Source organism: Lithobates pipiens, unplaced genomic scaffold (genome assembly GCF_037356315.1).
Source record: "Lithobates pipiens isolate NorthernLeopardFrog02 unplaced genomic scaffold, aLitPip1_a1.2 Scaffold_19, whole genome shotgun sequence".
NCBI classification, from domain to species: Eukaryota; Metazoa; Chordata; class Amphibia; order Anura; family Ranidae; genus Lithobates; species Lithobates pipiens.
This window is the reverse complement of record NW_027507764.1, coordinates 133,149,777-133,175,715: the sequence shown is the minus strand read 5'-3', so window position 1 is coordinate 133,175,715 and position 25,939 is coordinate 133,149,777. Positions and strand designations below refer to the sequence as shown.

Here is a 25,939-nt window from a genome sequence, read left to right as displayed (position 1 = left end):
ATTCAATCGCTTGAGGCAAAAAAATAAAATATTCAATGGGCTCAACATGCCACTTATCAATTTCCTTAGGGGGTCTACTTTCCAAAATGGGGTCATTTGGGGGGGTTTTGTACTGCCCTGCCATTTTAGCACCTCAAGAAATGAGATAGGCAGTCGTAAACTAAAAGCTGCGTAAATTCCAGAAAACGTACCTTAGTTTGTAGATGTGACAACTTTTGCGCAAACCAATAAATATACAATTATTGACTTTTTTTTTACCAAAGACATGTGGCTGAATACATTTTGGCCAAAATGTATGACTAAAATTGAGTTTATTGGATTTTTCTAATAACAAAAAGTAGAAAATATCATTTTTTTTCAAAATTTGCGGTCTTTTTACATTTATATCGCAAAAAATAAAAATCGCAGAGGCAATCAAATACCATCAAAAGAAAGCTCTATTTGTGGGAAGAAAAGGACGCAAATTTTGTTTGGGTACAACATTGCATGACCGCGCAATTACCAGTTAAAGCAGCGCAGTGCCAAATTGTAAAAAGACCTCTGGTCATTGACCAGCAAAATAGTCCGGTCTGAAAGTGGTTAAAGAAGATTTTTTGTACAGGTCGCCACCCTGAAAGAAAAGTTCCTTGAAAAATGCTACACACCTAGCGATTTGAATGTAGTAAACAATGAAGTGGGCAGTATGGATGGAGCTTCTGTTCTTCAGGATAAGAAAAAGTCCCCATTTAGCGAGATCGACTATAATTTCTCAATGGTTACCAGCAACATTTTGATATTAAGAAAATGTTAACCAAACATTGGGGGGTCCTAAAAAAACTATACATTTTTGGATCCAGTGCTGGTGTGCCGATCTGAAGATTGAGCCCATAGGAAAGGCCGCGGCCATCTTGGTACACCCGGCGGTGGCCTAGGTGAGCAGCGCGCTGATGTCATCATCACCCCCGCCTCATCTGCTCCTGGATCTGCAATGCATATTTTACAGCGGGGGAGATGTGCATATTACAGTGGGGGGGATGTGCACATTACAGTGCACATCCGTGGTTTCGGAGCTAGGCCGAAGCCACGGCCATCTTGGTACACCCGGCGGCGGCCTAGGTGAGCGGCGCGCTGATGTCATTATCACCGCCCGCCTCATCTGCTCCTTGATCTGCAATGCATATTACAGTGGGGGAGAGGTGCATATTACAGTGGGGGAGATGTGCACATTACAGTGCACATCCGCGGCTCCGGAGCTAGGCCGAAACCGCGGCCATCTTGGTACACCCGGCAGCGGCCTAGGTGAGCGGCACGCTGATGTCATCATCACCGCCCGCCTCATCTGCTCCTGGATCTGCAATGCATATTACAGTGGGGGAGATATGCATATTACAGTGGGGGAGATGTGCTCATTACAGTGTGGGAGATGTGGGTATTACGGGGGGGGGGGGGAGATGTGGATATTAAAGTGGGGGGAGATGTGGATATTACAGGGGGAGACATGGATATTACAGTGGGGGAGATGACTTGGATATTACAGTGATGGAGATGTGGATATTACAGTGGGGGAGATGTGCTCATTACAGTGTGGGAGATGTGGGTATTACGGGGGGAGATGTGGCTATTAAAGTGGGGGGAGATGTGGATATTACAGGGGGAGACATGGATATTAGAGTGGGGGAGATGACTTGGCTATTACAGTGATGGAGATGTGGATATTACAGTGGCGGAGATGACGTGGATATTACAGTGGGGGGAGATGATGTGGACATTACAGTGAGGGAAATGTGGACATTACAGTGGGGGAGATGACGTGGATATTACAGTGAGGGACATGTGGACATTACAGTGAGGGAGATGTGGATATTACAATGGGGGAGATGACAACATTACAGTTATAATTAATCAAAATTAGTCGATTAATCGATTAAAAAAAAGAACATTAAGACCAACCTACGATCACGTTTAACGGATGGAAGTCTCAATGCCTGCATGAAGCTTAACCCCACCACGTATCAACCAGACTACAAAGCCATCAGCAAAACCATGCAGCACCAAAAGTACTTTATTCATCATTGGTTAGCAACAGCATAACAACGTTAGTAAAAGAATTCAGAGGTCCTGTCATGTTCGGCACCTTTGCCGTATTTCTTTGTTCTGTGATTTATCTCTTAACCACTTCAGCCCCGGACCAATTTTCAGCCTAAGGACCAGAGGTCTTTTTACAATTTCGCACTGCACTGCTTTAACTGGTAATTGCGCAGTCATGCAATGTTGTACCCAAACTAAATTTGCGTCCTTTTCTTCCCACAAATAGAGCTTTCTTTTGATGGTATTTGATTGTCTCTGCGATTTTTATTTTTTGTGATATAAATGGAAAAAAACAAAAATTTTGAGAAAAAAATATATTTTCTACTTTTTGTTATAAGAAAAATCGAATAAACTCAATTTTAGTCATACATTTAGGGCAAAATTTATTCAGCCACATGTCTTTAGTAAAAAAAATGTCAATAAGGGTATATTTATTGGTTTGCGCAAAAGTTATAGCGTCTACAAACTAGAGTAGATTTTCTGGAATTTACACAGCTTTTAATTTTCGACTGCCTATCTCATTTCTTGAGGTGCTAAAATGGCAGGGCAGTACAAACCCCCCCAAATGACCCCATTTTGGAAAGTAAACACCCCAAGGAAATTGCCGAGGGGCATGTTGAGCCCATTGAATATTTTTTTTTTGTCCCAAGTGATTGAATAATGACACAAAAAAAAGAAAAAAAAAAAGTTTACAAAAAGTTGTCACTAAATGATATATTGCTCACACATGCCATAGTTATATGTGGAATTGCATCCCAAAATATATTCTGCTGCTTCTCCTGAGTACGGGGATACCACATATGTGGGACTTTTTGGGAGTCTAGCTACGGCACCCCGAAAACCAATCACTGCCTTCAGGATTTCTAAGGGTGCAAATTTTTGATTTCACTCCTCACTACCTATCACAGTTTCGAAGGCCATAAAATGCCAAAATAGCACAAAACCCCCCCATTTTGGAAAGTAGACACCCCAAGCTATTTACTGAGAGGCATGTTGAGTCCATGAAATATTTTATATTTTGCCACAAGTTGCAGGAATATTAAAAAAATAAATTTTTTTGCACAAAGTTGTCACTAAATGATATATTGCTCACACATGCTATGGGCATAAGTCATATTACAGCCCAAAATAAATTCTGCTGCTTCTCCCAAGTACAGGGATACCACATGTGGGGGACTTTTTGGGAGCCTAGCCGCGTATGGGACCCTGAAAACCAAGCACTGCCTTCCGGATTTAAATATAAAACGCTACCAAAAAAAACTGTTAGCGATCGCAGGGATCAGGCCTGACTCTGCGAATGCTGCAGTTATGTGTTTAGTGTTTTGTAAGTGACAGTGATCGATCGATACTGCACTTGGGTGGGCTGGGCGAAGGGGCAAAACGCAGGTGCTAGCAGGTATCTGGGCTGATCCTGCTAACAATGCATTTTTTTGGAACCCTAAACTGCTGGGGACGCTAGTATAGATCTGATCAGATCAGATATTGATCTGTTCAGATTCTATACCACTATGGGAGGTTTATGCTTTGCGCGTGGGTATTAGCGGTACTGGCACTAACCTAGCGCTGCCTGGGGCGACGCAGACCCTGACCCTAAAACCTAATTGATATCACCCGCCAGGTGATCAGGGGGTTAAACCTTTATTGGGTAATAAATGGTGGGTGCCCTGATGCTATAAAAAGCAAACTAACCAGAGTCACCAGTAACACTTATACGGTGATCATTGGTGAAAGGGTTAACTAGGGGCAATCAGGGGGTTCAAATTTTTATTAGGTAGTATATGGGGGTCCCTGGCGCTATATAAAAACCTGACGGGGAACCTAAATAACTAACTGGCTAACCAGCGTCACCAGTGGCCCTTATACGGTGATCGCTGGTGAAAGGGTTACCTAGGGGCAATCAGGGGGTTAAAACCATTATTGGGTAGTATATGGGAGTACCTAGGGCTATAAAAACCTGGCGGTGAACCTAAAAAAAATAACTAGCTACCTACCGACACTAGTGACACTAATGCAGCGATCAGAAAAATGATCGCTTAGTGACACTGGCAAAAGGGGGTGAAAGGGTTAACTAGGGGCAATCAGGGGGTTAAAACAGTTATTGGGTAGTATATGGGGGTACCTAGCACTATAAAAACCTGGCGATGAACCTGAAAAAAATAACTAGCTACTTAGCGGCACTAGCGACACGAATGCAGCGATCAGAAAAATGATCGCTTAGTGGCACTGGCAAAAGGGGGTGAAAGGGTTAACTAGGGGCAATCAGGGGGTTAAAACCATTATTGGGTAGTATATCGGGGTACCTAGCGCTATAAAAACCTGGCAGTGAACCTAAAAAAATAACTAGCTACCTAGCGACACTAATGCAGCGATCAGAAAAATTATCGCTTAGTGACACTGGCAAAAGGGGGTGAAAGGATTAACTAGGGGCAATCAGGGGGTTAAAACTATTATTGGGTAGTATATCGGGGTACCTAGCGCTATAAAAACCTGGCGGTGAACCTAAAAAAATAACTAGCTACCTAACGACACCAATGCAGCGATCAGAAAAACGATCGCTTAGTGACACTCGCAAAAGGGGCTGAAAGGGTTAACTCTAGGGGCAATCAGGGGGTTAAACCTTTATTGGGGGGTGGTAGGGGGCTACCCTGGACCTAACACTAACTGCCCTGACAGTTTTTACTGTTACAACTGACACTGAATGCAGTGATCAGTAAATAAATGATCACTGCAATCAGTGACATTGTAACCGGGGGGGGGGGGGAATCGGGGGGGTTTGTGTAGCTATGTGTACCTATGTGTTAGTGTAGTGTTGGTGCACACTTACTGTGTCCTCTCCTCGTAGTCCGGTCAATAAGACCGCCCCGAGGAGAATGACATCACTTCCTCCCTGCCTGTGTTTACTATACACAGAGGGAGGAAGCTTCTCATTCGCCAGGAGCGATCGAGAGGGGATGGCCATAAACCAACGGCCATCCCCTCATCCCGGATCGCTCCTGCAGCGAAACGGACCGCTGCATCCAGCGGGATGGGGTCCGATCGGACCCCCCACCGCTGGAAGGCAAGCACGTACATGTACGTGCTTGTGCCTGTACATGCCATTGTGATGACGTACAATGTCATGCGGCGGTCCTTAAGTGGTTAATAAAGAACACCTGATTGTTTAAGAGACTAATTGTACTTTAAAAGTGTTGGTCTTACATAAAATGCACACATTTACTTGTATTTAGTTTTAAACATATTGTATGGCTCTCACGAAATTACATTTTAAAATATGTGGCGTTCATGGCTCTCTCAGCCAAAAAGGTTCCCTACCCCTGTAATAGAGTGTCGTTTTTCCAAAAGTCTAAAGGTTATTACCCTTGCCATTAATGTAACATTTGTGTTATCAATAAGGATAAGAGTAAGAAAATATGTCAGTTTAAATCCCACACCACTGGTAAGGTTTTTGATATTAACACCTTTATCACCTGCACCTCGCTCAATGTGGTATACCTTTTGATTTGCGCATGCGGTTTACAATATGTGGGCCGCACAACACGTGCTATGCACGTTAGGGTAAATGAGCATATCACAAATATAAGGAAGGAATTCCCGAAACACATTGTTTCTTGGCATTATTTGGAGCATCATAACCAAAATCCCAAGGGAACTACCTTTGTGGCTATTGACAGGTTCAATCCTCCCTGGCATGGCAGTGTATGCAAATGGGAAATTTCTAAACTCGAGCTCCGTTGGGTATACGATTTGAAGTGTTACACCCCTTTCGGCATGAATGTCGATTGGGATGCAAATTGTTAATAGTTAACGTATTCAATTTTTTAAATTTTCTTTTATGGATAAACACTAGTGTGCAGTGTTTATATATACATTTTATATTTATTATTATGTATTTTTATAGTCTTTTTAAATGTTTCTATGTACTGCACATAAGTTTTTGTGAGTATATACTTATTTCCTTTGTGAATTATTCATTTTTGAGTGTTGCATTGCACTTTAATATTCAATGCAACCTATTGCTATTTGTTTAGATTTGAATTTTTACTCATTGTAATATACATTTTAATATTTAGGTCTATGCAGGATTTTGGGTTCCGTTTAAGTAATTTTATATCGCTGTTCCATTATTCTCCTTGCATCCTACTGTTTATTTTGTTTAGAGATGCAAACATGGTTAGAGTGCGCCTCATAATCGTCACTTCCGTTTGTGGTGTTTTGTTTTTCACCCTCCGGAAATTACTACGACTTATGGGCAGCGGTTTGCTGTATGTTGTGCCAATATCGCTTCTGGCCGGCGCTGACATTGTTCCAATTAATGAGGGACTACGTTTGGTTTGACTTCCTGTTTAATTTGAACCGCACGGTCACACTGCGCATGTACAGCCTTGGTATGTGTTGCGTTAATGTCACTTCCGGTCGGTGTGGACGTTGTTCTGCCTACAGGAGGTGTTAAGCAACTATGCCTGGTTCTGCTTCGTTTTTTTTAACCGCACGGCCATGCTGCGCATATGCGGCCAAATGATGTTAGATTTTTTTCTGTTTATTGGATAGCACGGCCGTATTGCGCATGCACAGCCGGCGCTCGTAATTAAAATCAGCTGTTATGTATGTCATGCTGTCCTATCATGGGTCAGCATGGCTTGAGATGTCTTGTATATATATTTGGGCATGCTTGCATCATTGGTCATGCCTCTGATGATATCCACATAGGATGAAACATGTCAGGCTGGCCGATGCAAGCACGCTGTGAGCCACAGAGTTTTTATATGTCATGATGTTTTTCTGCCCTGTAAGTAGACTACAATAAATAAACGTGTGTTTTACCTTTACGGGCTTCACCATTTTTGCTCTTTTCCTCATTGAGTTTTACATACTGGTGGTAATCGCAACATATATCCATCTTCTGGTGTGAGTCCTGATGTTTTTTCTGATATTGATGAACTTGGATATCTTTATGACCTGCCTATCAAGTTTGAAGTGTACCATTCAAGTCTATTACTGACCTCTTGCATCATATGATTACATTGCCTGTTTTCATATCTTTCTGGTAAGCAGATTGATAGCACGTGGGTGTGGTGTGCTTTTCATATGCACATTGAAACCTGGTGGAGGATCTACGTCATCTCTATTGATTTTCATATGGACAATCACATATAGTTACATATTCTTCTTTATTGGAGCGCTGCACTTTGGACTTTTAACATTTAACAATTAAAGGAGACATTTCATAAGAAAATTCAAAAATTTCTTAGAAAACTCCACTTACCTTTCCCGCCGCAGGGTTCTCTGTGGTAAAACCAACAGATCCAATCTTCACCCTTCATAGTGGGTTCTGTTAAACCTTCAGGAGCCAGGGAACCTCAGGGAACCCACAATCCTGGACCTGTAATAGCATCCTGCCAGTAAAACTTTATGGCCTTAATACCAAAAGTACTGGATCCCGGGATCCAGCTCTCTAAAAAGAGAAGCGTTTACAGGCAAAACTTTGTATCTTTAGACACGAGGCCTGGGTACCATTCAATTCGGCCTAAAAGACACTTTGAATGGATCCGGCTTCATAGCTATCCCCAGCAAGGATTGCACCAGTGGAGCTCAGCACAGCACATTTTTACTCGTGACCAACACCTTAGACACTGGTGAAAAACTGAGGTAATCCCAGTAGTGGGAAGGGTTATATAGGGAGTGGACTTTTTGCCTTAGGGTGTGCCAGTGTCCATCACCTGAAGATGGCCTATAACCCACATAGTAACTACTATGGCTCTGTGTCCCATGATGTATGATAAGAAACAATTATTTATGGTCCAGAGCCCTCAGACCGATACGGATAAGGATGACAAACAAGGTTAACATAAACTCGCTTACTTGAAATGGACCTGAAAGTGTGCCCTGGTCTAACGTACGGTATGCCAAAATAAGGGGGCATACCTTAAAATGAAATGAATATGAAATGGGTGAAATGAGTACTCACTTGAGGAGTATGCTTAGAGAAATGCCCTGATAAAGGGGATGGGTGGGCGGGTATCGCGCACCGGAACCGACGAGGAAGACGGGCGGACGGCTGGTTATATACTCCACCGGGCTCCTCCCATAATTTCAGGCCACCATACTGGCCTTTCTATTTATGGTCCAGAGCCCTCAGACCGATACGGATAATGATGACAAACAAGGTTAACATAAACTCGCTTACTTGAAATGGACCTGAAAGTGTGCCCTGGTCTAACGTACGGTATGCCAAAATAAGGGGGCAAAACATCCAGGTAGGGGTTGCACTTTGTTGAATCAAGACTGTCACTGGGTGAGTTTGACAAAGGCCTGGGCCATCTCTATTTGCAGATTGGGTATGTAACGGGCAAAACAGGAGGACTTCCATCTACCCAATTTCTTGATAACATGGACCGGGACCCCTTGGTGGGAGGCCGTAGAAGCTGCTTCGATACGGAATGAATGTCCGGAGTAGTGAGCAGGATTGAGGTGAAAGATGCCCAGGAATATCCTGACATGCTCCATGCACTGGGCTGCGTTGAGAGTTTTCGTGTGAAAAGGCAGAAGCGGGCCAGTTCCTGGTTGGTTGGCCAAAAGGGGCAACAAGCGGATGAGAACAGTGGCTGGGCACCAGCGGTTGTTGGTTTTATAGAAGTGTATGTCCATACCCGAGCCAAGCTGCCGCGTCTGGGAGACTGCTAAGTGTAAGATGAAATGGTCTTCGTATCGGACCAGGTGGTGCTTGTACAGCATGCGTGCTGTGAGGCTACTACAAGTAAACTGGCTTGGCCGTAAGAAGCCGTAGAAGGCCAGGTGTATGGCTGCTTGTAAATGCCACTCATGTGGAGACCGTAAGGTGAAGTGGCCAGGATATCTGACATAGTTCTAGAAAGTCTCCTGTGAAAGGCGGTGGTTTGGTGCCGGCCATCGGCTGGCGCTTCTGGACACTGCGCATACCAGCCCGAACGGTGTGGTAAGAAAATAAGGAGGGTACGGTAGGGCCCTGGAGGGACGTGAAATGTTGTACACCGGTCAGGTATAGCCGGATCGTATTAACGGATAACACCAACTGCGAGTGGCAGTAGGAAATGAAGGCTACGACTTGCTTGACACGGGACGTCACTGTGCTGTGATACGTGATGAAGCGGTTAAAGGCCCTCCAGGCTGACTGATAGGCCTTGAGGGTATTGCGGGAAAGGGAGTGATCGATAAGTTGGGTAGCCGCTAGGAGGTGAGGGGCTAATCCAGGGTTAGTTGAGACCAGTCCGGGATAGCTGCTGATGTTGGTCCGGCTCCGGGTACCTGATCGGAAAAGAGACAAGGTTAAAGCGGGAGAGGGCGTCCGCTGCCTGATTGAACTTACCGTGGATACAGGAACAATGGATGTTGAACTGAAACAACAACAAGAGTTGGACCAGTTGACGTAGGAAGGACATAATCAACAGAGAGGACGCCTTGGCGCAGCCAGGAATTGCCAGTAACTGGGGAGGCCGGGGAGCTGCGAGCCGGAGGTGGCCAAAAAACAGCCGCAAGCCCGTGGAGGCCGCTGCGTCGGTCATCACCTGGGGCGAAAGGGAAGATACGGAGGGAATGAACAGGGAGACGCCATTCCCAGACGACAGGAATTCCTCCCGCATAGCAAGGACTGCTATTGCCGTGGGATCCAGGCTGAGGACTTGCTCTGGATCCTGTGAGAGGGACAGTAAGACCAATAGGCGTGACACAAGGCGCGACCCTGAGGGATGATGCGCATAGCGAACTCAAGATGCCGTGTAGGGACTGTAGGTGTCTTTTGGACGACTAGACTGGAGAATATGCGAGGATATAATATGCCCCTAAAGATGGCAGTTGTGATGGCGAGCGTTTGCCGTTGGCTATGGGCTGATACCTCTGGACGCCTCGTGGTGGGGATCTTGCTGTATGGGCCGTAACGACAGATGGCTCTCCGTGCACTGTAAGGATAAGAAATGCTGAACGCTGGCTAGAAATAGCCTGGGCGTGCTACAGGAAGAAGCCAGTTGCGTGTGACAACATGATCCTGGTGCGGGACGGAAGCTGAACTCAACTGTCCTAAGGAAGAGACGGATGGACAGACAACAGTGAGTAGTTTGTAAGAAAAGCCACAGGAGACGAGTGGCCAATTAAGTGCTGCTGAAAATGACGTGTAGCCAGTTTGTGTGCCACTGAGAACGTGCTTGCCAACGAATGATTGCAAGAAGTTATGCCAAGTCGCGAGCCTTGGCATGACTAAAAGTTGCTTTTAAACATGTGCTTGCGACAATTGCCCGGGAGTTTGTCACTGGAGATGTATACGTAGTGACTGTGAGCAATTCGTGTTACCGCATGTGCACTGCGAAGACTACAGGAGTTGTGCTTGAATGCATGTTTGGATGCGTGCTTGCGATGATTGCAAGATGTTACCCAGGATGCGTGCTTGCCACGACTGCAAGATGTTATGCTAGGATGCGTGCCTGCAACGACTGCAAGGAATTATGGTAGGCTTCATGAGTAGCCAGGCCAGAAAAGACAGAAGTCCCTCCGGTCCAACCAAATCAAAATAAATAAGGTATCACACCCCCCGACACACCCAATTCTACGCCCGTAGCTGATCCAGAGGAAGGCAAAAAACCCCCAACAGAGCATAGGCCAATTTGCTACAGCCGGGGAAAAAATTCCTTCCTGACCCCTCGAGAGGCAATCGGATTTTTTCCCTGGATCAACTATACCTATAAATATAAGTACCCCGTAATACAACGTACATTTAGGAAGGTATCCAGGTTTTCCCTAAAGCAATCTATTGAGCAAGCCAGAAGTGCCTGCCAGCAATGATTGCAACAAGTTGTGCCTGGACACCTGCTTGCAACGATTGCAAGAGGTCTATGCTCGAATGCGTGCTTGCCATGATTGCAAGAGGACTATGCTCGAACGCGTGCTTGTAATGAGTGCAAGAGGTCTATGCTCGAATGCGTGCTTGCAATGATCGCCAGAGGTCTATGCTCGAATGCGTGCATGCAACGATTGCAAGAGGTCTATGCTTGAATGCATGCTTGTAATGAGTGTAAGAGGTCTATGCTCGAATGCGTGCTTGTAATGATCGCGAGAGGTCTATGCTCGAATGCGTGCTTGCAGCGATTGCAAGAGGTCTATGCCCGAATGCGTGCTTGTAATGAGTGCAAGAGGTCTATGCTCGAATGCGTGCTTGCAATGATTGCAAGAGGTCTATGCTCGAATGCGTGCTTGCAACGATTGCAAGAGGTCTATGCTCGAATGCGTGCTAGTAATAAGTGCGAGAGGTCTATGCTCGAATGCGTGCTTGTAATGATTGCGAGAAGTCTATGTCTGGATGCGTGCTTGCAACGATTGCGAGAAGTCTACGCTTGGATGTGTGTTTGCAACGATTGCAAGAAGTCTACGCTTGTATGTGGAGAAAACAGCGAGACACGCCTAAACAAAGCTGTGTTTTCTCTTTTGAGGCAATCTATAATGAAATGAGGCCGAGGAGCAAGGCCCCCAGCAGGCATCCAAACATTGAAGAATCAACTGGACCCAAGCCGGGAAGCGGTATGTGACAGTGAAATGAGAGAACCTGCCATGACAGAGATCCGGATCGCCATGCCACAACTTGCGACCGAGCACGAAATGGATTCTGGAGCATGTACTGAAATGAGGCCATTCCTGGGGCACGCCGAGACGAATTTGGTACACAGATGTGACTATTCGTACCGGAACGTGATAGGTGAAATGAAATGAAAAACCCATGACAAAGACAAGAATCAGAGGACGAGCCCTTGAACCAAACAGATGAATCCTGTCTTTGGAGCATGTACTGAAATGAGGCGTAGCAGCTGGGCACACCAGAACGAATCGGTGCATAAGGAATGCGACAGGATTCGAATTGGAGCGTAATAAGTGACAGAAATGATATGCCATGACAGAGACAAGATTCAACGACTGGACTGATGGTTACAACAAAGAATCCGTCTCTGGAGCATGTACTGAAATGAGGCGTAGCAGCTGGGCACACCAGAACGAATCGGTGCATAAAAGAATGCGACAGGATTCGAATTGGAGTGTAATAAGTGACAGAAATGATATCCCACGACAGAGACCGGATTCAACTAATGGACTGCAGGTTACGAAAAAAGAATCCGTCTCTGGAGCATGTACCGAAATGAGGCGTAGCAGCTGGGCACACCAGGACGAATCGGTGCATAGAAGAATGCGACAGGATTCGAATTGGAGCGTAATAAGTGACAGAAATGGTATGCCATGACAAAGACAAGAATCAGGGACCGTGCGTGAACCTGCGAGTGACTCAGTCTCTGGAGCATGTACAGAAATGAGGCCGAACCCTGGGGCACTTCAAAGCGAATCGGTGCACCAGAGGTGCGACAGGATTCGCGCCGGAGCGCGGCTAGTGACAGAAATGATTTGAAACGGTAGAAATGAGTGGGACTGAAATGACTTGACATGAGATGAAACGAGATACATAACACAACTGCATGAATGATGAGATATATTCGAACTGGAGCAGACCAACCGATACGTGCGGACTGCTTGCTTTGTCGTAACAAGCAGTCGGCTGTGAGTCGAACGATTCGACCGATACTAATAGAAATGCTCGGGGAGTCGAACGGTTTCGAATGTCGTACCTGCGAATGAATCGCCTGACGTGGCGTGATCGACCGAAGGTGATAACGACTACATCGAAAGTAGAAACAGTGACATGAGTACGAGAGTCACAGTAAAACATCCGAGCGGTTCGTGCGTTCAGGGAATGTTGATGGGACATCGTAATACATGAACCGAAAAGGGGGTGCCGAAGCCCTACCTGCGACAGCCGGCCCGACGTGTAACGACAAATTCGATGGGTAAGACGACACTCCGACGGCGAAACCCACGGACGCTGATGAACGGGAAGACGGTCAAGACGGAGACGAACAACGCGGGAACTCACGAACGGGCTCACTGCGTCTGGTCTAGGATAGTCGGCCCTTGATATCTGACGTATCAGGTATCGCGCACCGGAACCGACGAGGAAGACGGGCGGACGGCTGGTTATATACTCCACCGGGCTCCTCCCATAATTTCAGGCCACCATACTGGCCTTTCTATATATAAGGTACCAAAACAGTAGTGAAGAGTCCACAAGGCCCATATAATGAACACGGCGCAGGTTCCAATAAACTGTGTCCTCTTTATTAAAGTGGTTGTAATCCTCATACATGTGTAGCACCCTCCAGCTAGGTAGGTGCTATAGTAAGGACTTTTCTGATAGAGTAGGGGAGGACTGGGGAGGCATGCCTGAGAGAACTGGGAGATTGCAGTTTGAGATGGGTGCAGAACCAGAAGAGAGGACTGTAGGAATGGCAGCGGAAAGAAGTCAATGCAGCCAGGCTGGCTAGCAGGGCCTGAAGGGAGCTATCTGGGATTGGTAGCTAAATAGAGGACAGTTAGCACCGGAACTATTTCTACACCACAGCGGCCTGAGGCCCCTGCCCGCAAAATGCAATCCACTGAGGCCTGGCTGAGTTAGTGTCAAGCCTAACCATGCGGGGTGCTAGGTAGTCTAGAGGAGTAACAGTCTGCAACAAGGGAAGTGCTGGAGGAGTAACAGTCTGCAGCAAATGAAGTGCTGGAGGAGTGAAGACAAAGAGGTCTTAAAGTGTTTGTACTGGAGAGAAGACTAGAGTGTATATACAGCAGTGTATATAGTAGTCCCAAGCAAGTTACACTGAATCTTTTGGCCATCCCATAATTTCCTTTTCCCATCCAAGTTCCATATCCTCAATAAAAAAACAAAAAAAAAACAAAGCTTATGGACTGTTCTGTGTATGAGTGCCTGAGAGATGGATGCCGGGTTAGGCAGGGTGACAGGTGAACCACAGCATTCAGCAACCCTTACGGGGGCTTGGCTGCAGATGAAATATTAACAAAGCACATGCCTCTACAGTGTGTAGTTGTCTCAATTAAGAACACTAAGTGTAATTTCTGTCTGCTGCTTTGTTCCTCTGCTATCAGCATGAGCACATTTTCCTGACACCACAAGAAAGAAGGTGACAGGGGAGGGATATCCAGTTGATTGACAGCCTCAGCTCTGTTCCTGTGTGCTGTGTGAAGGGGAGGGGTGTCCCTTTTAACTTTGGTGGCACTTTTAACAGATGTAGAGAATATGCAAATAAACAGGTACAACTTATGTAGGAGGATAGGTTTAATCTCTGTGTATCACAGAGTCACTTCATTGGGTATATGGAAGGGTTTACAACCACTGGTAAAAGTAAAATGGAATGCCACTTACATCCAGAAAGTAAAACAAGTCCACAATCCTACATATAACCAGGTGCTGATGAAGAGAGGTACCATCTATGCCACCTGTGGCCACCAGGTGAACAAAGGATGGGAGAATGGATAAGGCAGCTGGGAGGAGACGTGTCAATGGTGGATTGTATGTATTCTCATAACCAGGAAGGACCACCGAACACCATTTAGGCCGGACCGGAAGTGACGTCACACCAACCAGAACCTCAAATTGTGTGGACTGTGCTGAAAGGTTGCAAACAGTCTCGGTGTCCACAGAAAGGTTTGGAAGCTCCATCTCTTTGTCAACCCTGGGTTCTGGTTGGCGAGACGTCACTTCCAGTGACCTAATACATAACTGATTAGTTTTCCCACAAACTACATTCTCACCCATGTATTTTTAGTGACTTGTACCATATACCTGCAACCACACTGTGTGGCCACCTGTCATTATATGCTCCACACAGCTGAGTGCGCTAAGGATCTCTTTTTCGTGTTTGTATTTTCAGGATTTGTTGGTGTATGTTCTAGCAGTACCAGCCCATGTGCACATTTTACACATATTTGTGATCATATGGATCATTTACTTTATTATCACTGAGCCCAGTTTAGGACAACATTGTCTCATTGGGGTGAGATTTTTCCTGTTCTTCCCATACATTGGTTTAGCGCCATCCAGTGTTTTTTTTATTTAAAAAATAAAATGAATACATTACTATTTGGAAAAGAGGCCCCTTTCACACTAATGCGATGCGACTTGAGTGCCATACAGTGTAAAGTCACACTGGAAATTGTGCGACTTTGGAATTACACTGATGTAAACAGAGCCTAAAGAACAATCTTTAATGCCGCGTACACACGATCAAACAATCCGGTGGAAAAGTCCGGCAAACTCAAGTCCGCCGGACAATCCCCCCGCGGACTTTTTTTTACCCAAAAGTACGGCGGACTTAGAAAGTAGTTTTGCACTCCAATCTTACCGCTGGACTCGCATTTCGGCGGACAATCCGGCCGTGTGTACGCCAGTGCGCCGTACTTTTGAAATGAATGGACTTTTCCGACCCGGAGACACCTTCGGTGTCTAGGTTTGAACGCTGGTCTTCCCGGGACCCACTATTACCGCCGGTATTTGTAACAACTCACGATCGGGGTTTGGTGAAATGAGACCAAGCGATACCAATGCCATGTGTGATTTTATGTGACTATTCAAGTAGCCGCAATGTACGTAGGATTTTAATGTGTATGGATGTATGGATTGTATCTTTTGATTTCTTTTCATATGATAACTCCAATGAGATTTATTCGATGAGAGAGATATCCTAGGGGCAGCTATTGGAATATCCACTTTAACCTGAATTTTGAATGATTTTCTGAAGTGCTTACTATTAACCCGCATTGGGGTAAGTGCATTACCATAGGGAGTGTCACACAGCTCGAAGGTCTCCTACGGGATAGTGGTGTAGTGAACCTATCTGAAGAGATCTCTCCTCTTTGTCTGGGAACTCTGTGGAAGCACCTTTTAAACACTCAAAAAATCTGTTCATTTTGAGACTTATGAACTTTCTTTTTCATTGCTTGATATTATCATTTATTATTAGTATTAATTTTAATTATTTTTATATAGTGCTGTCAATATAGTGGCTCTGTTAACCATTTTTGTTTTGAATTTGTGTTACTATATATGCATATGGATTTGTTGATTTATTATGATAGCAGCTTAAAGAGGAAAATTATCCATTGAGCGCTTGCATCAGTGATATTAATTATAAGATTCTTATCAGTGATATTTGTATTTAACTTCTACGGAGTTAGCTTAGTTAGGATGTTTTTGTTCGTTAGGATTCGGCCACGCAGCCGACGGGGATGTGTCCAGTTGATGCATTCAAATGTTGGTATGCTATGCTTTGAAACTAATAAACAGAATTTTCAAAAAAAAAAAAAAGAAAGCAAAGCGTTGTGGCCATGGTATGTGTACACCCCGGATCCCTTACCACATGATCAGCTGTCAGCCAATGACAGCTGATCACGTGATGTAAACAGAAGATCGGCAATCGTGTTTTTTTTCTCCTTGCGCTATCAGCTGATAGTGTGAGGAGAAAAAAAGCAGATCACGGCTTCTCCGAAGAGGAAGAGGCATAGCCACCTCATTTGTGCCAACCAGTACCGCCTGCCAGTGCCCGCACAGTGCATATCAGTGCCCACCAGTGTATATTGGTGCCAACTATCAATGCCTACAAGTGGTGCCAATTAATGCCTCATCAGTACATCAGTGTCACCTACCAGTGCCCATCACTACCACCTATTAGTGCCGTTCAGTGCCACCTATCAATGCCCTTCAGTGCCGCCTCATCAGTGCCCACCAGTGTTGCCTCATCAGTGCCAGTCAATGCAGCCTATCAGTGCCAATCAGTGCAGCCTCATCAGCGTACATCAATGAAGGAGGAAAATACCTGTTTGCAAAATTTTATAACAAAATATAAAACTGTTTTGTATTTTTATTCAAAAATGTTCAGTCTTTTTTCGTTTTTTTAACAAAAAATAAATAAAAACCCCAGTAGTGATTAAATACCACCAAAATAAATCTCTATTTTGTGGGGAGAAAATTATAAAAAATTAATTTGGGTACATTGTAGCATGACCACGCAATTGTCATTCAAAGTGTGACAGCGCTGAAAACTGAAAATTGGTCTGGGCAGGAGGGGGTTTAGGTGCCCAGTAAGCAAGTGGTTAATAAGATGTAGCAACTGACCATTCATTTCATCTTCTAAATTGATGTAGTGGAAGTAGAGATATGGGCTCAGAGAATGTGGACTTCATGAAAACAGAGAAAAAGGTGCATGCATACATTTGAGGAGGGTGGATTAACGTTAGTTGAGGAGTGGATGGGGAGAAGGCTGGGTGAATGTAAAGAAAGCCACGGGTTCATTAGAGTCTCCTCCTCCAGAGGAACAGGTGTGATTTTATTCTATTTAGAGGTTTCTTAGACTGGGGTCAAATTTTATTGTCATTTTAGAGGGATTGGTTATAACCACCTTTTTTTTCCCATTTGTGCTTCTTATGCCGCGTACACACGTAGCGACTATCTGGCAGACTTAGTCCGGCGGACTTCCCGGCGGACTGTCCGCCGGACTTTCCAAACGGGCTACTTGCCCACACACTGCACTTTTTCAGCGGACTAATACGGCGGACTAAGTCCGCCGGACTATCCGCCGTACTTTTGAAATGAACGGACTCGCCCACACACGCGGAGGAAAGTCCGCTCATTTTGAGCATGTCTCCAAGGAGGCCTCGCTGGCCCCGCCACCTGGTATGAACTTAAAGGGGAACCCCAACGCCGACCCTTGTCCGAGCACGCTACCCGGCTGGCCAGAAAAGGGGGGATGACCGAGCGCCCCCCCCACCCCAAAGCACCTTGTCCCCATGTTGATGAGGACAAGGGCCTCTTCCCGACAACCCTGGCTGTTGTCGGGGTCTGCGGGCGGGGGCTTATCAGAATCTGGGAGCCCCCTTTAATAAGGGGGCCCCCGGATACCAGCCCCCCACCCTATGTGAATGAGTATGGGGTACAATGTACCCCTACCCATCCACCTGTGAAAAAAAGTACAAAAAAAACACAACACAGGGTTAAAATGGTTTATTGCACAGCTCCGGGGGTCTTTTCGCTGGACTCCTCCGCTATCTTCTTCTAGCTCTTTTGCTAGCTGAGGAGCCCGGCTTTCTTCTTCGCCGCCGCACTCTTCTTCCAACTTCGGGGGGTCTTGTCCTCCTCTTCGGTTCTTCTTGCCGGGCCACTGGGCCTTCCTCTAGCTCTTTTACAGGCGGTGGCCCGGTCTTCTGTCGCCGCCGTCATCTTCTGTTCTTCTCTTCAGATGTTGCCTCATCGCTCCCTCCGCTCACAATGATCGGGTTTTTTCAATAAAAGAGTTCATTACGTGCATGACTACTCATGTTGTGTACGCCTTAGAATGCCCATGCGGGCTAATGTACAGTGCCTTGCGAAAGTATTCAGCCCCCTTGAACTTTTCAACCTTTTGCCACATTTCAGTCTTCAAACATAAAGATATAAAAATTTTATTTTTTGTGAAGAATCACCAACAAGTGGGACACAATTGTGAAGTGGAACGAAATCTATTGGATTTTTGAAACTTTTTTAACTAATAAAAAAATGAAAAGTGGGGCATGCAAAATTATTCGGCCCCCTTGCGTTAATACTTTGTAGAGCCACCTTTTGCTGCGATTACAGCTGCAAGTCGCTTGGGGTATGTCTCTATCAGCTTTGCACATCGAGAGACTGAAATTCTTGCCCATTCTTCCTTGTAAAACAGCTTGAGCTCAGTGAGGTTGGATGGAGAGCGTTTGTGAACAGCAGTTTTCAGCTCTTTCCACAGATTCTCGATTGGATTCAGGTCTGGACTTTGACTTGGCCATTCTAACACCTGGATACGTTTATTTGTGAACCATTCCTTTGTAGATTTTGCTGTATGTTTGGGATCATTGTCTTGTTGGAAGATAAATCTCCGTCCCAGTTTCAGGTCTTTTGCAGACTCCAACAGGTTTTCATCCAGAATGGTCCTGTATTTGGCTACATTCATCTTCCCCTCAATTTTAACCATCTTCCCTGTCCCTGCTGAAGAAAAGCAGGCCCAAACCATGATGCTTCCACCACCATGTTTGACAGTGGGGATGGTGTGTTGAGGGTGATGAGCTGTGTTGCTTTTACGCCAAACATATCGTTTTGCATTGTGGGCAAAAAGTTCGATTTTGGTTTCATCTGACCAGAGCACCTTCTTCCACATGTTTGGTGTGTCTCCCAGATGGCTTGTGGCAAACTTTACACGAGATTTTTTATGGATATCTTTGAGAAATGGCTTTCTTCATGCCACTCTTCCATAACGGCCAGATTTGTGCAGTGTACGACTGATTGTTGTCCTATGGACAGACTCTCCCACCTCAGCTGTAGTTCTCTGCAGTTCATCCAGAGTGATCATGGGCTTCTTGGCTGCATCTCTGATCAGTCTTCTCCTTGTCTGAGCTGAAAGTTTAGAGGGACGGCCAGGTCTTGGTAGATTTGCAGTGGTCTGATACTCCTTCCATTTCAAAATGATCGCTTGCACAGTGCTCCCTGGGATGTTTAAAGCTTAGGAAATCTTTTTGTATCCAAATCTGGCTTTAAACTTCTCCACAACAGTATTACGGACCTGCCTGGTGTGTTCCTTGGTCTTCATGATGCTCTCTGTGCTTTCAACAGAACCCTGAGACTATCACAGAGCAGGTGCATTTATACAGAGACTTGATAACACACAGGTGGATTCTATTTATCACCATCAGTCATTTAGGACAACATTGGATCATTCAGAGATCCTCGCTGAACTTCTGCAGTGAGTTTGCTGCACTGAAAGTAAAGGGGCCGAATAATTTTGCACGCACCACTTTTCAGTTTTTTATTTGCTAAAAAAGTTTAAATTATCCAATAGACTTCGTTCCACTTCACAATTGTGTCCCACTTGTTGGTGATTCTTCACAAAAAATTAAAATATTTATATCTTTATGTTTGAAGCCTGAAATGTGGCAAAAGGTTGAAAAGTTCAAGGGGGCCGAATACTTTCGCAAGGCACTGTATATAGGTAGGACAAAAACCCTTGCCAAAAGAGTTTCTGAACATATTTATAATATTCTAATAGGATATAAAGATCATAGTGTCTCTTTACATTTTAGGCAAAAACATAACAGGGACCCAAGTGGTCTAAAATTTTGGGGTATTGATAGGATTTACCCGGCCTGGAGGGGTAGTAATATTATACGTGAATTGTCCAAGCGTGAGACGTTTTTTTTGACAAACACTCTAAATCCCAATGGAATGAACATCGAACTTGAAGTGATTACTAATGTGGCCCTCGGTTAGTATATATTATAAATTTTTCTTCATATATATCTTAATATAGCACTGATTGTAATGAATATATAACATTTCGTTAATGAAAATATTTAGCTCACACTATAAAAGATCTCTCTATATATATATCCGAATATTGCACTGCTGGTAACGAATATATTACATCCCTGTAATGAAAGGTTGGAGAATAGTGGAGATGTATTGTAATTCATTTTTTTTTTTTTAATGATGATATGTAATATAATATCCCTTTAATGATTGGATTAAAGAACAATGGCGCTGCATTATTATTATTATATATGTTTTTTTTATTGATGATTTTTGCCCTTATTTCTATTGTCCAGGTTTAGGTAACTTTAATAATGATAGGTGTATTCTCTATATATCCATTCCGGATGGAAATTATTTTAGTTTTATAATATGTACAAATATTTGTGTATTTTAATGTATCCATTTAGCGGTGATGCGGTGCGCTGGATTTTTGGTTTTGATTTTAGCATTTAGTTGTTGTTCATGTAGATTGTTTTAAGGCTCATTGGGTGGTCTAATTTTTGGCGTTTATTAGTATTATGTGCCGTTTATTGTGTATTCTTAATTTGTAATGCCACTGCCAACATTCCGGCGCAAGCATGTAACGCAGATGGAGTTCTATATGATTTGATCAATAGTGTATGTTTTTATTGTATTTATATATGTGAACCATTTGGAATTTACATGTAAATGAATATAAGTGGGGAGCGTGTAAAGGCACGCAATCCCTGCGGTCTTTCTATCTGCACAGGGGTTTTGCGAGGTCTTCTGGATGGTGTCTTTGCAGCTTCTGTGCGGTGTACAGCGGGGAGGATGCTCGGTGGGAGTGGTCTGCCGCTTGCTCGCCTCGTAATATATTTAGGACTTGCTGCTCTGCACAGCCATGCCCACCGACAAAGACTTGATTACCAAAATCAGTATGGGCTTGACTGTGCAGCTGTTCGGTGTCTAGGTTTGAACGCTGGTCTTTCCGGGACCCACTATTACTGCCAGTATTTATCCCCTTCCCGCCGAGCGTACGCAGAGGTGCGTACTCGGCTTCCGGGGGGTATACCGGGATGATGCCCGCACCTGCAGGCATCATCCCAGTACCGTTTTTTTCATCAGGCGATTGGCTATCCAGCCATAACAACCGATGCAGCTAAAAGCCGCTCGGCTGTTATGCCGGAGGAGCGGGAGGGGACGCCCCCCCTCCCGTCGCCTCCCGCCGCTGTTATCGGTGCTCCCGCTCGATCGGGAGCACCGATTCCTGCTGCGATGCCTCCGTAGAAGTTGTTGGGAAAATTTTGCCCAGTCTGGCTGGGGTGTAATAGCTCCTGTGCAGAAACTTGAACTGATTCAGTCTGTCCCTTGCGGACACCAGGTGTTGAAATGGTTGAGTCCACAGGGCATCTAAGTCCTCCCCCTGCACATCTGGAACCTCCTCTGCGCACCTCTCCCTGCATCTTGCAATAGCCAATGGTGTGACTTTAAACAGTTCCTTGTATGTCAGCGAGAGGGGCTCACTTGACTCCACCCTCGTCTCTCGAAATTGCGTCTGAAAGGCATGTCTAATCTGAAGAAATCTGAACAGGTACACGTTAGGGAGTTTGTGTCTCGACTGTCGTTGAGAAAAGGTGAGTAGCTCTCCATAGGAGGTTTTGTCTCTTAGTGTTGTAACACCTTTCACCGCCCAAATCATAGGATCTGGTAAGTTGTAGAAGTGGGGCATAGTTGGGTTCATCCATAAAAGGAGTGGACAGTGACACACCTCTATAGCTCGGGCACGCCAGTTTCACTGCTGTACCCCACGCCTTGATAGAGGCCTTCATCGTCGTTGTTAACGGCAACTCCGATCTGAGGCCTCTGAACAAGGCAAATCTAAGACTTTCGTAGGCTCCTAAGTGGGCTGCTTCCAGTATTGTAGCTGCATCTCCATCCTTGGCTGTCAGCCATCTACGAGCAAAAACCATCTGTCTCACTATATAATACTTATGCCAGTTGGGCAGAACCAACCCTGCCTGCTCCCTGGGTTCCTGCAATACCTTTATTCCCACTCTAGAAGACCCAGGGGCCCAGAGGTAAAATGAAATTATGCTGTCAAGTTTACGATAGTATGACTTTGGGACCCAGACAGGTGCATGCCTAAGGAAATATAAGATGACAGGGAGGAATTACATTTTTAATAAGCTAATCCTGCCGACTAGGGACAATGGAAGTTTAGTCCAAGTCTGTACCTTCTTTTTGAGTAGCTGTATTAAGGAGAGCAGGTTTAGTGACATATAGTCTTGAACTTTCGCTGTAACCTGGATACCGAAGTATTTTATGGACTCGACCCATTGCAGTGGTAATCTGGGGTCTCTGGCCACCGCATCTATTGGCAGAATAGAAGACATTCCCCAGTTCACCTTTAACCATGAGAAGGTGGTTAAAAGGTTCTATAATCCCTAGGGCCGCCTTCAACAAGTTTCGGGGTCATTTAGGAACAACAGCATATCGTCTGCGTAAAGCGCTAGGATCTCATCTATTGTACCTACTCTGATAGGTTTAATATCTCTGGAGAAGCGAAGTACAACTGGCAATGAGTCCAAGGCCAGAGCAAATAAAAAAGGGGATAAAGGGCATCCCTGTCGGGTTCCCCTGCCCACCTCAAAAAATCTGAGGTGGATGATCCCAGTCTAATCGCTGATTTTGGATGTCTGTATAGCATGGATACCCACTTTCTAAACTGTGGACCAAACCCCATGATTTCTAACACTTTAGACATGTATAGCCAATCCACAGAGTCAAAGGCCTTCTCAAAATCAATTGAGACCACTACTCTCAAATTGCTAGGCCCAGGCTGGATTTGTAAATGGGTGAAAAGCCTTCTTAGATTTGTGTCGGTTGACTTATCTGGCATAAAACCTGTTTGATTGATGTTAACAACTGAAGGGAGTATGTTCGCTAATCTAAGGGACAGTATTTTTGTTAAAATTTTTAAGCCCATGTTCAACAGAGCTATTGGTCGATATGATGCGCACTTCATGGGGTCCTTTCCTGGCTTCAATAGGAGGACCATGTAGGCCTCCAGCATGGAGTTCGGAAGGGTATTGTGTTTATGACCACATTCTAGAAGCAGATTAATTCTAGGAGCTAGCATTTCCATGTTAGCGTTGTATAAATCCACCAGTAGTCCGTCAGGGCCAGGGGCTTTATTTGGGGGAAATGTGAATATTGCTTTCTGGATTTCTTCAATTGTGATTTTAGCATCCAATATGTTCCTGTCATTTTCCGATAGTTTAGGCATTGGAAGGTCCCCTAATAAGGAGACCAGAGCTGAGGGGTCATAAGAAGGAATAGGGGAGTAGACTTGGCAATAATACCCGACAAACTCCTGCATAATTCTCCCGGGATCGCTAATCAGTCTCCCGCGCTGGTCTCTGATAACTGGAATGCAGGTGAGCGGGTGGTAGTCAGCTACCAGCATTGCCAGAAGTTTCCCATTCGTATCTCCCTCCGCAAAGACTGTCTGGGCCTTTTTCGCTATCTCTACTCGGGATTGACTTGTAAAGTGTATGGATAAAGTGCGCCTCGCCTCCATCAGAGCCTCATATGATGCTCCTGTTGGGGAGTCCGCATGTGCCTAGGCTTCCTGACTCTCTCGTTGCAGCAAAACATTTGTCACCTCATCGTCTTTTAACCGTGCCGTTTTGATGGCTGAGATAAACTCCCCCCGTGTTACTGCTTTAAATGCGTCCCATACCATCTGGGGGTCATCCGTATCAATGCTAGAGGACCAATATGACTGCATGGCCCCAGATACCTGAGTGGAGAACAGTTCATTTTGTATCCACCCAGGTCAGAGTCTCCAAGCCCCCGCCCCTGGCTGAAGCGTCAGGCTAACCGCAAGGGGTTTGTGATCGGTCAGACCCCCAGCCAGGTACAACACCTTAGTCACATAAGGTAGCATTAGGGTATTCCCAAAGGCTAGATCAGTTCTGGCCGAGGACCTGTGGGTTGACAACACATGTGAGTAGCAACCCTCGGCTGGGTGCTTCCAGCGCCACAGCACCGTGAGTCCTGCCAAAGACCCCTAGCCATTCAGATCAGCTGATTCCCCCATTTGGATTGAAATCCCCTAACCAAACTACCGGGAGATGGGCGTATGGCGCAATTTTGGACAATAAGTCATAAAGCATCTTAACCTGAAAAGGAGGGGGCACATATATATTTACCACTACTATTTGTCTATGACACACATCCATGACCACCGCCACAAACCTCCCTCCTGGGTCGGAAAAGACCTGATGTTTCATGCAAGGGGTACTTCTACTGATTAAAATAGAAACCCCTCTAGCAAACATTGAATACATTGAGTGTATAGCTCTCTGTATCCACGGCTTACGGAGAGAAAGGATCCTACTGCCATCTAAGTGCGTTTCCTGCAGAAGGATGATGTGTGGTTTGGACAGCTTAAGAAATTGGAATATTGAGGCCCTCTTAACCTTCTGACCAAGGCCCCGAAAATTCCAAGATACAATTCTTATATCATCCGCCATTACCTTGGTTAATGCTAAAAGTGATCCAGGATACCATTCGTAAGGGGGGCTTAATCACAAACAAAACATATAGCACATTTGCTAGGAAAACACAAACATTGTATGTACCCCCAAGTCGAGCTGTGACTCTCTCAAAACCCTCCCTTGCCAACAACAACCCCAACCAGTCCGGTATATAGCTTCTTCCCTAAACCAAAAAACAAAAAAACAGTTACAGCAAAATCCTGCCGCAGTGATTGAAAGTCTGGCAGTCCCTTGGTTGTTACCTCAGCATCTCCACATGCTCCCAACAGAAATTATTGGAGCCATATGCGGTAATACAAGATTTGACAATATGATGTGGTCAGAGGAAGTGCACCAAAATATAGATGGAACAAATGACAATGATTAAAGAGAGGTAGCCCTATGGCCCGTATCATAAAAAGGGGGTTGGAAGGCTGCCTCCTCAGGTGTAGCCAAGATGTAGCACTAGGTCCAAGCAGGAGGAGACCACCCGTGGTACTAGGTAGGTATTAACTAGGAAAGAAGAACCAGGAAGAGGGCCCTAGTTGGTGGCCCCTGACTGCTGTACGGAACTCCCATCACCCTTAAAAGTTGGATATTTAATATATCATAAGAACAATTATAACTCAGGTCTCTGTCTAACAGAAAAGTTATGGGACACAGACCCTTCAAAACTTTAGCAAAGGGCTCTGAGACTAAGGTATCCAAGTCAGAGTTCAAAATAACTCCATGTACAACATACCAGCTCCATCTGTGTCACAGCAGTGTAAACATAGGGCCTCAGAGTTCCTTGTCCATCCATTCGCTGGCTTATTCTGGGTGCTCAAAGAACTTTACTGATCCTTTGTGTTGAACCCTGAGTTTGCTCGTGTATAGCATGCTGTACTTGACTTATTTTTCTCTCAGGCGTCGTTTAACATTGTTGAAAGATCTTCTTTTCTGTTGCGTGGCTGCAGAAAAATCCGGAAACAGCATGATCCTCACGTTGTCATGGTGTAGCTCTTGTAATTTCCTGGCCTGGGTCAGGATCATGTCTCTGTCCCAAACGTTCAGAAAATGAACCAGGAAGGGCCGAGGGAAAGCTCCTGGGGGCCTGCTACCAGTGGGGAGCCTGTGTGCTCGATCGACCACATATGTAGGCGACATTTCT

At 45.1% G+C, this 25,939-nt stretch overlaps 1 pseudogene; it reads right to left on the bottom strand.

Moving 5' to 3' along the window:
* LOC143998029 (uncharacterized) overlaps positions 1–23,828 on the bottom strand; it is a 78,114-nt pseudogene extending 54,286 nt beyond the window's left edge.
* Between the last annotated feature and the right edge of the window lie 2,111 nt (positions 23,829–25,939).